At 37.8% G+C, this 14068-nt stretch overlaps 1 pseudogene; it reads right to left on the bottom strand.

Moving 5' to 3' along the window:
- Positions 1-8704: 8704 nt before the first annotated feature.
- LOC100685291 lies at positions 8705-10285 on the bottom strand (annotated as a pseudogene).
- Positions 10286-14068: the final 3783 nt, after the last annotated feature.

Below are 14068 nucleotides of genomic sequence, written 5' to 3'. Positions count from 1 at the left end.
AGGATGCGGAGAAAAGGGAACCCTCTTACACTGTTGGTGGGAATGTGAACTGGGGCAGCCACTCTGGAAAACTGTGATGAGGTTCCTCAAAGAGTTAAAAATAGACCTGCCCTACGACCCAGCAATTGCACTGTTGGGGATTTACCCCAAAGATACAGATGCAATGAAACGCCGGGACACCTGCACCCCGATGTTTCTAGCAGCAATGTCCACAATAGCCAAACTGTGGAAGGAGCCTCGGTGTCCATCGAAAGATGAATGGATAAAGAAGATGTGGTCTATGTAGACAATGGAATATTCCTCAGCTATTAGAAATGACAAATACCCACCATTTGCTTCAACGTGGATGGAACTGGAGGGTATTATGCTGAGTGAAGTAAGTCAATCGGAGAAGGACAAACAGTGTATGTTCTCATTCATTTGGGGAATATAAATAATAGTGAAAGGGAATATAAGGGAAGGGAGAAGAAACGTGTGGGAAATATCAGAAAGGGAGACAGAACATAAAGACTCCTAACTCTGGGAAACGAACTAGGGGTGGTAGAAGGGGAGGAGGGCGGGAGGGTGGGGGTGAATGGGTGACGGGCACTGAGGGGGGCACTTGACGGGATGAGCACTGGGTGTTATTCTGTACTGTATGTTGGTAAATTGAACACCAATAAAAAAATAAATTTATTATAAAAAAAAAGATCTCCAGAGTCAGATACAACTCCAGGGAAAATGGAGTGTAGGGAACCCCCAAACAACTTCTGTTGAAACTGACCCGCAATATGAAATCAAATTCATTTGTAGAATAAGAACATTATATATCTCACACACCTGAGTCGTTGATCACGATTCATACTCACAAGAAAAACATAACTTCCCTAAGAAATCAAGAGACAGTACAACTATACTCAGTATGAAGAATTTCAACAAAATATTGCTAGGGTGACAGAAAAAATAATTTTTCATAAGTTTTAAATTCTTCTATTATTTTTGTCACTCTATACAAGGGTTATATGTGCACATTTTTATGCATGAACTTAATTCACTCAACAAATATTCATTAGTACTTCTTATGTAGAAGATTCTAGACAGTGCAAGAAATACAGAGAAATATACAGCATATAGTCTTTTGCTCAAAGTGATTTGTAGTCTAATTGGGGCCAAGGAGACAAATTAAACCATTAATGGAGTATATTGGCATGCATCAAATAAACCACACGAAATGATAAAAGTATTATGAGTTTAGACAATTGAGGGAGGAACCAGTGGACTGGAATTGTCAAAGAAAGCTTCACAGAGAAATGTTTTTTGCAAACAGTGGATGAAGATACATTGGTAAGAAGGAAATCGTGTTAGGGAGTTATGACCAAGATTTAAACGGAGTAAGATAAAGTAGGGTACGGTGTGATGCAGTAGAGCAGAAAGGACAAGACAGTCAATAGAAAGTTTGTGTCAATATCACTGAGAGAGACTTCTGGAAATATTCTAATTAAAATATTTTTTTCTTTGACATCTGAAGGTTAATTCCCCTTAGAAATCTTTAATCAACGTAATTAGATCACTCCTCTTAAATCACTTTTTAGTAATGAAACCATAGCCTTGATATATATCTTTTTAGTGCCCTTTGAGATACTCTTTCCTCCCCACCATCACAGAGTGATTCTGATAAAGCCAAACTCCCCTAGACACACACACGCACACACTCACACAATTCTTTATCCACTTAGATTTAGATGAAAGTTCATGCAACACCCTCCACCTTGCATACATACAATAATTCTCACAACGACAACCCCTATGGCTCAACCTAGATGCCCTCTCAGATCCTCCTTTCTGAATTACAATGTCTTACTCCTGTCCCCTTTCAAAATATACAGTTTTCTAGAAAACTAGTAGAACAAAAAGAAGTGACACTGATGCTATTTCTATGAGCACTTTGCCTCTTGCAAACTTTACGTCCCATGCAAAAGTCTGCTGATCTGGCCTGCCCTATTCCCAAGCTGTCTAGTAATTACAATTCTTCTCAGCAGGAGACAATGCCATGCATCTTGAGCAGAGAAGAGGAAATTGGAAGGATTCCAGAACCTTTTCACTATTGGCTCAACTGGCCCAACTGGGAAACATAATGTTTCTATCTTTAGCTGGAGGTGATTATATAAAGTCTGAGTTGGAGAAGAATAAGATTTTTTTATAATTATTTTAAGGTCTTGCAGTATTTTTTTCTTAAAACACCAAGGAGTCAACCTTCAAAACAAACAAACAAACAAAACCCCTAAAGGGGTTTTAATATCCAGAGACAGGTTTTGTATAAAAAATGAAGAACTTGAAAGAGAATATGAAAATTTTTTTCAGGCAAAGAAACAAAATCCGATCAATGCATTCCTAACAGATCCCTACTATGTGCAAGACCAAAGTACCTTTAAAATAAGCACTTTTGAGAAGCAAATATTGATGAGTAGAGACTTGGATTCCCTTTAGATTTGTTTGCTGACAGTTGACATTACACCGAATTGATTCTGGCCGTATACATAGACAGCCTCAGGTCTGATGTCCTGAATTGTTTCATCCCATCATCCCTGGGAACATCACTGAACGCTTTAATAGACTCTTTTCCAGATAAGACAAGTAGTGCTCAATACCAGGTTAATGAAATTTTTGTGGTCATTGCCTCTGAATACATCTTTTTACTAAAGAATGCGTGGGTTTTAAACAATCGCGTAAACCTCTATTCCTTAAGCAATCACAGTAAAATTTTTAAATTGTTTCTGGTAAGTGCTTTATCTGTGCAATCCCTTCTAGTCTCTTCGCCATTTTTATAGATGTAATCAATTATTTCAGTCAAGCAAAGTACACTGCCAACTTTCCAGAATTCCTAGCACGATTTTAACTACCAGCTTGGGGTTTTATTCAGTATGAGCATAAAAGTTATTATATTCTAATTGCTTGTGATTGTTACTACATTGAGATTTATTTTTGTTGGGTTTTTTCAAGAGATTGTTAAAATGAGTTTAGTGACTTCATTCTGGTTTTCCTGATTGATTCTATTATTAGGACTGTGGAAGCCTGGGGCCCTTTGGCCTTGCTGAACATCTTGAACAATTTTTTAAGCAGTTTGGGTTTGGCAAAACCTATTTTGCCAAGAACATTACCCTTTAATTTTTAAAAACCATGTGCATTTTAAGGAAAATGTAACCCATATGTTCCTAATTCCTCTGTACTAAACACATCAAAATGTTTTGTAAGAAACACTTGATTTCCAAGAAGACTTATGAGTCTTCCTTATAAGACCTTTTAAGTTATTTTCTTTTAAAACAGGAAGTTACTTCTGCCAAGAATAAAATTATTTAGACACCAACTGTTTCAAGAAACTCATGAACTAACTGGACATATTTTATGTTACTCTGGAATATATTTGCTGAATAAAATGTTAGCCAAAAATCAAATTTAAAAAAAAATTCTTAGGATATATGTATGTTTTCTGAATCTTCATACACTGAAACACTTGGTTATATTGAAATACTTGGTTATATAGATTTACTGCCTGATAAAAAAACACTTGCTTCAAAAAAGTTTGTTAGGAATCAGATTTCGGTGTTGTTTTGTTTTGTTTTTAGTTCTAGGGAAGATATTCCAGAATCTTATTTGAATATCTGTTTTCAACATGTTACAAATTAACTTTCCCCAGAGAATTGGGAAAGTTTAATTCAGTTTATCTTCATTTTAATATTTCTATCTCTAATACCAATAGTAAGAATAGAAAGAATATTTACCAACCAGCACAGTGTATATTTTTGCAAATGTATATATTCATATAAATGTATGTGTGTGTACTGTGGGGACTCAGGCAGCCTCAGCCTCCTTCTTGAATTTCCCAGAGTCCAAATCGCTGGATTCCTACTCCACAAACTAGCAAAATTTGGTGATGTCTCTTTCCAGTCTAGATTCATAGGCTAATGTGTAACAAGTTTGTTACCTCGGAAGGGCAGCATGAAGACTCCAGGGACAGAATACACAACCCATCAGGCCTGTTTCTGGCTGAGTATCCTGCATATTCTGGTATTCTCTTGTTTTTATCCTCATTTCAAATATTGGATCAGAAGAGAATAGGAGAAACTGTCCCCACTCCTGAAGCCTGCAAGGATCCACCTTTTCTCTTTCTCCAGGCTAGATCCCCTCTCAGATCCAACCCCATTTTGGATGATTGTGAAGGCAAAAACCTCTGTTCCCATTGGCCCTGTTGCTCAAGACTCTATGCAGCCTCCTCCATCTCCATCACCACAGTCCCTGGCTGCTGTACCATAACCCCCATCTGTGAGCCGACCTGACCCTGAGAACTCAGAGACAACCCAGTAAATATCACAACAGAGCTATTAGAAGGCAAAATGTTCTGGTATGATCGGTGCTCAATAATAAGAGACGATGAATGTGTTAATTAGCTAATTGTGGTCATTTCACAATGAATAGCTATAATAAATCATCACATTGCATAATATGTATATTATATATATATATATATATATATATATATATATATAATATACACAAGTTTTATTTGTCAATTATGCCTCAGTGAAGCTGGGCAAAATATGAGAAATTATATCATCTGACTCTGTTGTGAATATAATTGTGAATAGAATTTGTTGTATGTTAATATTACTGCTTATACTACTTGAAAATAGGTTGTCTATTTTGTTTCTGATTTGTACATTTTAATCTTCTCCAGACATCATTCCTCATCTGTAAATGGACATAAGAAGATGGAAGGGTTCCTCAGGTTAGTTCCAGCGCAGACTTTTTCTGAACCTATTCTTAGCACATTACTGGAGCTTTCCAGTAATCCTGACATGGAAGAAGTCATTGGTGGGTAGTGTTCAGGGCACACAGTGCTTCTTGATGCAAGCATTTACTAGTTCAGCCCAGAGTTCCTGCTGCATGCCAGGTTCTTTGCTAGGATTAGGGATACAAAGAAGAAAACAAAAAGAAAGAAAGAAATTCTGCCTTTGTGGGTTTTAAAGGAACTTAGAAAAAGAAGCATCCAAACAGCTGTGACAATGTCTGATTCGAATTTTCACTGATAAGAAAAAAAATAGAGGCTGGAAACTCTTTGTATTTGACATGAAGCTAGAAACACAGAGGCCGATCAGTCGGGATAGTTGGCAATGAAAACATGGTGTCAGGGAAACCCTAAGAGAGCTCATCAGAAATAAGGGAATTCACTTATTTTTTACACCTCATACCCTTGTCCTCACTCTTCTCTGCATTTTTAAAATGAAAGGTTTTATCGGTTGTAAAACAATATAACTGTAAAGGAATTTAATTCTATCTGCTTTTTAAGTCCTGCCACTTTAGTTTGGGTATGTGAAGCTTTTCCTGTAAGTTCTCCAACACCCCAATGTACTGCATCTGCCACCAAAAAAGAGTAGAAGGAAAGAAAGAATAGAAGAGCCATCAAAAATTGTACTGTAATGAAACTCAAAATATACAGAATCATAGTTTCTCCAGGCTTGGACTGGAGGAGGGCCATGGAAACACCCCAAAATGTACTCCAAATGTGATGGCAAGAGTGCAGCATAATGAGGCCATTTGAAAATTAAGACTCTCTAATCTTAAAAGTCAAGAACAAAGCTAGTCATAACCAAAGTTTTCAAATTGTGAAGAGTGATATTAGAAGGATATTCTGACTCTGTTAAGCTCTTTAAGGATTAAGGCATTTCATGAAATAAATAACACACAAATGGATTGCCTTGTTTAATATGGGAAATGGCAGATCCATCCATAATTTTCTTATTTAACCTAGAGCTTTCTGAATGTACATTGTCAGCATTTTTAGATCTAAATTCTACAACACAAAAAAAAGTATTTCCCTTGTGCATACTCTGGTAGCAGTTTTCTTCACTGTCAGGATTGCTGGAAAGTTTAGGTGTTAAGAACAAGTTTGTAAAAATTTGTCCCGGAACTAACCTTAGAAGTTATTACATCTCTTCCATTCCTTTACAGATAAGTGAACTGAGGCCCAGAGAGGTAGGAAATGAGTTGTCTATGTGGTGTTTCTGATGTACAGTGTGATGATTTGATATAGGTGTACCTTGCATATAAATTGGTAGTATCATTAAAAGCAGAACTTCTCTTGTGAGTATGACCTAATAATAGGAAAATCTTAACAAATTGGTCTTAATAAAGAGCTGATGCTCTCTATCATAGGATTATAATAAGAATTATATAGGAGAATTATATAGGATCCATCAATATGTTGCAATATTCCCAAAATTTTACATGCAGTTGGAAATTTTCTTTTGGTTAAGGCATAGACAGGAAAGAGAGAGAATTCTCCAAAGTGAAGCAACTGGAGTATATATGGTCATCTCTTACTATTTCTTCTTTATGCATATTGTGTTTGACAAAAAAAAATAAGAAAGAAGAATAAAGAAAGGAAGGAAGTGAAGGAAAAGAAAGCAAGCCCCCCCAAAAAGAATAAAATCCAAGCAACTTGAATTACAAATATATTTTTAAAATAGAATCACTAATCTCACCAGCCTTAACTACAGTGATAAGAAAATTTTGTTTGAAAAACAAAAGATACTGAATAATACCAACAGGATTCCAACCACCTAAATTCCATTTTTGTTTTTCATAAATCTAGGTCTTGACTGGTTTCTTTCAAAATTTACTTTCATATAGGGGAACCCAGGTGGCTCAGTCGGTTAAGTGAGCAACTCTTGGTTTTGGCTCAAGGCATGGTCTCATGGGTTGCGAGATAGAGTCCCTGCATCAGGCTCTGCATTCAGCAAGGAGTCTGTGTGAAAGATACTCTCCCTGTGCCCCTCTTCCTGCTCATTCTGTCTGTCTCTCTCTCTCTCTCTGAAAATAAAAAATAAATCTTTAAAAAATTTACTTTCCTATAATTTATCTTAAAATTAGATCTCTGAAAGAGTTAAAGACCAATGTGCTGAGGAAAGTAATGAAATAAAGGTAGAAAGAATATAGTTTGGGTGAATACAGGTGAAGCCAATGCAAATTTTTCTGGCTGATTAAATTTTTTAAAACTCAGAAATGTTTACCTACGAACTATGAAATGGGCTACTTTATTTTTAAGCCATCCACAGTGACTACTAGCTTCCCATCACTACAGAAGTATCCAGAGTAACTACAAGTAAATGATTAGTCATGTAACTAACTGTAAATCTAACATGTTTAGTCAGCCTGTTCTTCCTTTCCATGAAGCTGTGTAGAACCGATACACACGTTAGCAACAGTCTACTGCCATTCATTCCAGGGAAGTCTGTCTGATTTTGTGATAACAGCAATAACACAAAGCAGGATTTATTCTGTTTATGGACTGTGAGTAAACAAAATTTGTGAAGAAGCGAATTGTTTACCCATGTGAGGTGGATGAGCTTTTCCAGAAGAGCAGGATTTAGTGCCCTCAAGGAGACCTTTTATTAAATGGAGCTAGAAATGTGTGTTCATTTCACTGGTCTGAACAGAGCAAAGGCATCGTCATTAAACAGTTACTTTAGGGCACTAGGATTTCCGTATCGGGTATTACATAAACTTTGTACGTACAACCGGGCCTCACAAACAGTAATGGCAACATGATGATATTTATTAAACCATTCTGCACTGTAATCCCATGTTAACAGTTGGAGGGGAGCATAGCCCTATTCTAGAAGTCAGGACATCTTAGTTTACGTGATCTTCCCGGGCAAGATACTTACATTCAGTTCATTCATCTGTACACATGGAAGTTAAATAAGATGAGCTCTAAAATCCCTTTCAGTGTGGGGCACCTGGGTGGCTCAGTGGGAGAAGTGGTTGCCTTCAGCTCAGACCATGATCCCAGGACCATGGGACTGAGCCCTGCAAAGGGCTCCCTGATCCAAGCAGAGACTGGATCTCCCTCTCCTATTCCCCCAACTTGTGCTCTCTGGCTCTCTCTGTCAGATAAAGTAAAAATATTCATAAAAAAGTAAAATAAAATCCCTTTCAATCAAAAATAAAATCATTGACTCATTTTCTTTTTCTGTGTTGTCTCCCAAGTTATATTAGAAACATTTTTCTTTCAATAATGCCCCTTTTTGCCCTCCCCAAATGTACACTTAATTCTCAAGAATTAAAACAAGAGTTTAAGTGCACTATTCTCTTTCAAAACACATGGAGAAATCAAGACAATGCAAAAGCTGTTTTACGATTGTGGCAGGATCACTAAACAAATCATTTCCATGCCTAAATAACAGGAGGTTAGGCCAGACGTCTCATTTCCCACCCCCTTTTTTTCCATCCCCAAAATAGACAATTTCTTGCTTATTTTGTAAAGTAGGTGTTAAGAAGTTTCTTGGACATTGGGGGAAAAAAAAACAGCTGAACAGTGATGCAGAGTAAAATTTGATTCTATCTTTTATTTATTTAAACATTTTTTTCTCATTAAACTTTTGTTTTAATGGACCTCAAAATTGTGACAGATCTTTGGTCAAGTTGCTTTCATTGAAAAGTATTGATTTTAAAAATTAGTAATTTTAAACTCACACACACACACACACACACATACACACACCAAATGGTCCACAAAACATTCTCTTTTCCTTCTGAATGTTTTACGATGCACTGCTATCGTTAACCAGTCTCTTACTATTAAACTTAAATGGTGAATTGACACAAACTGCTTTGAGACCATTCTTCCACCGATTAAGACTGGGGTGGCAGGTGTTGGGGATAATGTTCACTGAGCTTTCTGAGCTCTCTGGGCAGACTTGGTGATCTTGCCAGCTCCAACTGCCCTCTCGTCCACTGCTTCGATGACACCCACAGAAACCGTCTGTCTCCTGTCACAAACAGCAAAATGGCCCTGAGGAGAATAATCAGGGAAGCTCTCAACCTACGTAGGATTGCCAGGAACAGTATCAATGATGGCAGCATCACCAGATTTCAGAAACTTGGGGCCATCTTCCAGCTTTTTTCCAGGACTGTGGTCCATCTTCCCCTTCAGTTCAGCAGATGTGCAAGCAAAGTGAGCTGTGTCACAATCCAACACAGGTGCATATCCAACACTGATTTGGCTGGATGGTTCAGGATAATCAGCTGAGCTGTGAAACCACCTGCTTCTGTTGGTGGGTCATTTTTATTGTCACCAGCCACAGTGCCACGATAAACGTCTTCGACACATATGTTCTTGACATTGAAGCCCACAGTATCCCCAGGAATAGCCCCACTCGATGCTTCGTGGTGCATTTCAGCAGACTTGACTTCAGCTATATCATTGACTGAAGCGAAGGTGACTCCTATGCCAGGTTTAAGAACACCAGTTCCTGGGATGCCTGAGGGGCACAGTCAGTTGAGTGTCTGAGACCCTTGGGGTCATGAGATTGAGCCCAACATTGGGCTCCACACTCAGCATGGAGTCCACTTAGGATTCTCTCTCCCTTTCCCTCTGTCCCTCTCTGCTTCTAAAATAAATAAGTAAATCTTAAAAAACAACAACAACAGCAGCAACAATAAAAACCAGTCCCCACTCAGGCCACAGGGACAGCACCAATATCACCAATTTTGTAGACCTCCTGGAGGTCCAGACCCAAGGGCTTGTCAGTTCGATGAGTTGGTGACAATGCAATCCAGAGTTTCAAGCAGTGCTGTTCCGCAGGCATTGCCATCTTTACAGGTGGCTTTCCATGCCTTGAACCAAGACAGGTTAGCACTTGGCTCCAGCATGTATGACGTCACCGTTCCAACCAAAAATGGTGCATATACTGCTGTTTTGGGACTGTGGCCAATTTTCTTAATGTAGGTGTTGACTTCGTTAATTATTTCCTCATATCATCTGGCTGTAGGGTGGCTCAGTGGACCCCATTTTGTGAACACCAAAGATTAGTTGTTTCACATCCAGTGGGTAAGCCAGAAGGGCTTGCTCATGAGTCCACCCATTTTTGGAGAGAACTCTTTCAAATTCACCAAAAACAGCAGTGACAATCAGGACAGAGCAGTCAGCGTGAGATGTGTCAGTCATAATGGTTTTGAGAGTCTCTGTGTGTTGGGGTGTCAATGACAGTCACATAATACTTACTGGTCTTGAATTTCCACAAGGAGATATCAATGGTGATATCATGTTCATGTTCTGCTTTTAGTTTGTCCACTACCCAGATATACTTGAAGGGTCCCTTTCTCATCTCAGGAGCCTCCTTCTCACATTTTTTCAATAGTTCTTTTGTCGATCCCACCACATTTGTAGAACAGATGACCAGTAGTAGACTTGCCTGAATCTACATGTCATGACAATGATGTTGATATGAGTCTTTTCCTTTCCCATTTTGGTTTAGGTTTAGTGGTGGTCCTCATGATACCAGTGTTCTAGTGGCAAACTTGTTGCAAAAAAAAAAAAGCTGATTACATATTTTTAAAAATTCATAGATCTATTTGGGGAACTTGGTATTTTGATAAGAAATGAATGAAAAGGAAGATCTTGGATCTAAAACTCAAGTCAGATTGACTTCAGATAGAATCCAGTGTGACAAATATTAAATTAAATTATTTTGGGGACAGTGAAGAAGCATTTCATGAAGAAATGAACCACAGTTCAGCATTTTTGTGCCCCTGGTATATTTCAGGGTTCAATATTCAGCTCCTTAGAATTCCCACATCTTCCTTTCCTAAATATGAGCTATCTGTGCATTTTTATGTCATACAGTGAAAATAGAAACTCATAGCTTTCATTTTGTTTAGGTAAAATTTCCAACAAGATGAGGTATCATTACACTCCACCCTTTGAACATGGACACAAACATCTAAAGACAGACCATTATGTCTTTGAATGTGGGGATTCTGGTTTACTCCCTTGTTTCCTAGCACTTACCACTTGGCACAGAGCAAATGATTAGCAAAAATGTACTGCATACATAAAAACAAAGTACTTGATATGGAGTTTCTTTAAGGTAGAGCAAGAATTGAACATTGACAAAACACTGAAATAGCTCTACTTCACTCAGGTTTCACAGGTGCCAAGCACTTTACCCACTTTACCTTTAATCTTTAACATTATTCTGTTGGGCATTATTATTTGCATTTACAGACAGGGCATTTCTGAGGAGTAAATGGTCCACTGTGATGCAACAAGTAACCTGTGGCCTGGCTCTCAACCCCAGCATGCTCCGCAACACAACTCCCTGCTCTTTCCTTTCCGCCACACTTTCTCTCTTTTCTGCTCTAACTACATGCCATGTGACTTACATATGACTTTATGCATACTATTATGAAAAGGCATAGAGAAGAATGTGTTTCTGCTTCACAGCTGGCTTATATCTTCCAACCAGATCTCCAACTAGTAATCACTTTGTCTTGTGGGTAAGTTATTTTGTTTTGGTTTACCAAAATATTTTTCTGTCAGAGGGAAAGTCTCCCTGAGAGGGTATACATACATCAGCACAAAGGAATCAAATAAAAGGGATATTAAGTTTTCTCAGTAGCCTGTGAGCTAGCCACGGAAATAATAGAGGGATGAGGTAGACCAGGAGAAAGAAAGGATACCTGTCATGGTCCTCCAATTAAAAAATTAAGTCTTCAAAACTTGAACTCTTGAGCCAGAGATCCAATCAGTGGAGGGCAGTGAACCAAAAAAATTGTCTGTGTCCTCAAGTAAGACCCCTGTGCAGTCTGGGCTCCTTCCTTCGATTGATGTGTTGGTGAAGGAGGCCATGTAGTGACCAGACCCTCTGATTATGGCATGCTGGTGTAGGACTCCCTCTGCCCCACATTTCAATTACTTGTGTCAGGAGAAGTTGAAGAATCAAGTTAAGTCCCCCAGGATCACTCAAAAAACAAGATATGAAAAGTAGCAGCCCTGGTTTGACCAGGGTTCAGTTTTTGTCCAGAATGTTCTTACAATCTTCATCATCAGAGGTAGGGCCTGATCCTTACTGGTTGTACATTCTCCCCAAAATTAATTTATCATGTCATGTCACTTTGACTCATTCACTCTAAAGGTTGCCACTTGGGATTGCATTAACTCAAATTCTTCATTCATGGCATGGCAATAGGTGATTAACACCAGAACCTAACATTTGCCTTCTTAAAAATAGTACTTGCAAAACATAAACATTCTTGCTACTTGATCTTCTTTCTTCAGCTTCCAAGAGATGATCATAAATGAAATACGACTGATCCTCAACAATTCACTAAGCTTAAGTTTTATATTTATAGCCACTATGCATACACATGCATAACAAATGTCATATCTGCATTTGTCATAAATATGTAATTAAAACATTTCCCAAGCATTGTGCAAACTGTTCTATATAAATTATCACCACAAACCTAGGACGTGGCAATGGAAAAAAACCCGAGGCTCAGAGAGACAAATGTGCCCAACCAACATTGTATGGCTATTTAAACAAACTTTATAAATATACATAACTAAATAGATTGCTTCCAAGTCCATTGAGACTAATTCTATCTTCTGAAGTAGAAAAACCTTATTATTTGAACCACTCTTTTCGTCCTTATCATATATTGATCATTGTTTGTGTCTAGTCATATCTTCAAATGTCTGCTCTATAAAGCTAAAGAATCTAATGAGAGCAATGAACACTTTTCCCAGAAAAAATCAATATGTCTGTCATCATTGTTACCATGACTTTGGGGAGTTGGAAGGCCTTCCATAGCCTGCCTATAGGCTTGAAGATCCATGTACCCCACAGAGCCATGAGCTCCCAGCTCAGAACACCTCCCATGTTCTCTTCACCTCCTTCCTGTCTTCCACAGAACTGTGCCTTGCACACCTCTGGGTCTCAAGAAATACACTGACTGCAAAAGATAAAGACCCTTGCTATGAACTTTGCAGTCTAGAAGGCTATAAATGTGGTTTACCAGAGAGCTTTTTTTTCCTTTTTATTATCATATGCTTGAACACATGAAACCCAGGAAAGAGATAACAGTAACTTGTTCTCTAAGCCTTGACTTTGGTGAGCACCATGGGAACACACTTCTTCATTGGACTAATTTTGTCTTATATTAAAGGCACTCATGGCCCTAGAAGATCTGGATATGTCTATGGCAATTGTTTCACATTGGAGATATTTAGGGAGGTGTTAAAGTGGACATTAACACACTCTGAGGAAAGAAAAGATTCTTCTTTATTGAACAGTCTTATCATGTAAAATGAAATTGGCAGACCAAAAGTTGAGACCATTCAATATATGTTCCTTTGGAAAAAGCTAAAATTCAATTGAAAGATTTTAATCTTAGTATGAAGTTCACATATCATTATTCTGTATTTCCTTCTAAAAACACATTAAGTCTGAACACTCCTTTTATTGTGGGATCTATAGTAGAAATAACTTGAATCCAGTCCTCTTCTCCATCCTTTCTTTATGCCTAATTCTGAACTTTATCATCTTTTGCCTAAGTTCTTAGAACCACTTCCTGTCACAGAATCCCCTGACCAAGCTGGTAGGTGTAGACTAACACTAGCTTTCTTTCTAATAATTAAATCTACTTGTGTCATTTGCTTACTTAAAAACCTTTCATGGATCCTATTGCTTCATTAGACCACATTTCTTATTTTAGCTCCAAAGGCCCATCCACCATACTTTTGGCCCTGTGTTCCTTTGCTAACTCCATCGAAACTCTTGTCCCTTTCCATTGAGCCACAAATTTTAAATTCCAGTTTCACTGAAGTTTGTTTGAATAATTGAATACTTTTTTGAATAATCGGTGAATAATATAATGGAGTGAATCTGAGCACAAGGTTTTGCTCTATTACTAATCATGTGTAAATTGGAAGTAAATAGATTTTAGTGGAAAGTGTCAGACACTTATAACTAGTGCTTTAATGAATTATAATTGATATACCATATTATGTTAATTTCAGGTATACAATTCAGGGATATAATATTTTTATACATTATAAAATCCTCACCTCAATAATTCTAGGTACCTGTCACTATATAAAATTATTCAAATATTATTGACTTTATTCCCCGTGCCTATATGCCATCCCTGTGCCTTATTTATTTTATAACTGGAAGCTTTTATCTCTTAATCTCCTTCACTTATTTTACCCATCCACACCCACCTGCCCTTTGGTAAACATTAGATT

This window comes from Canis lupus, chromosome 35 (assembly GCF_011100685.1).
Source record: "Canis lupus familiaris isolate Mischka breed German Shepherd chromosome 35, alternate assembly UU_Cfam_GSD_1.0, whole genome shotgun sequence".
NCBI classification, from domain to species: Eukaryota; Metazoa; Chordata; class Mammalia; order Carnivora; family Canidae; genus Canis; species Canis lupus.
This window is presented reverse-complemented; position numbering and strand designations above follow the sequence as displayed.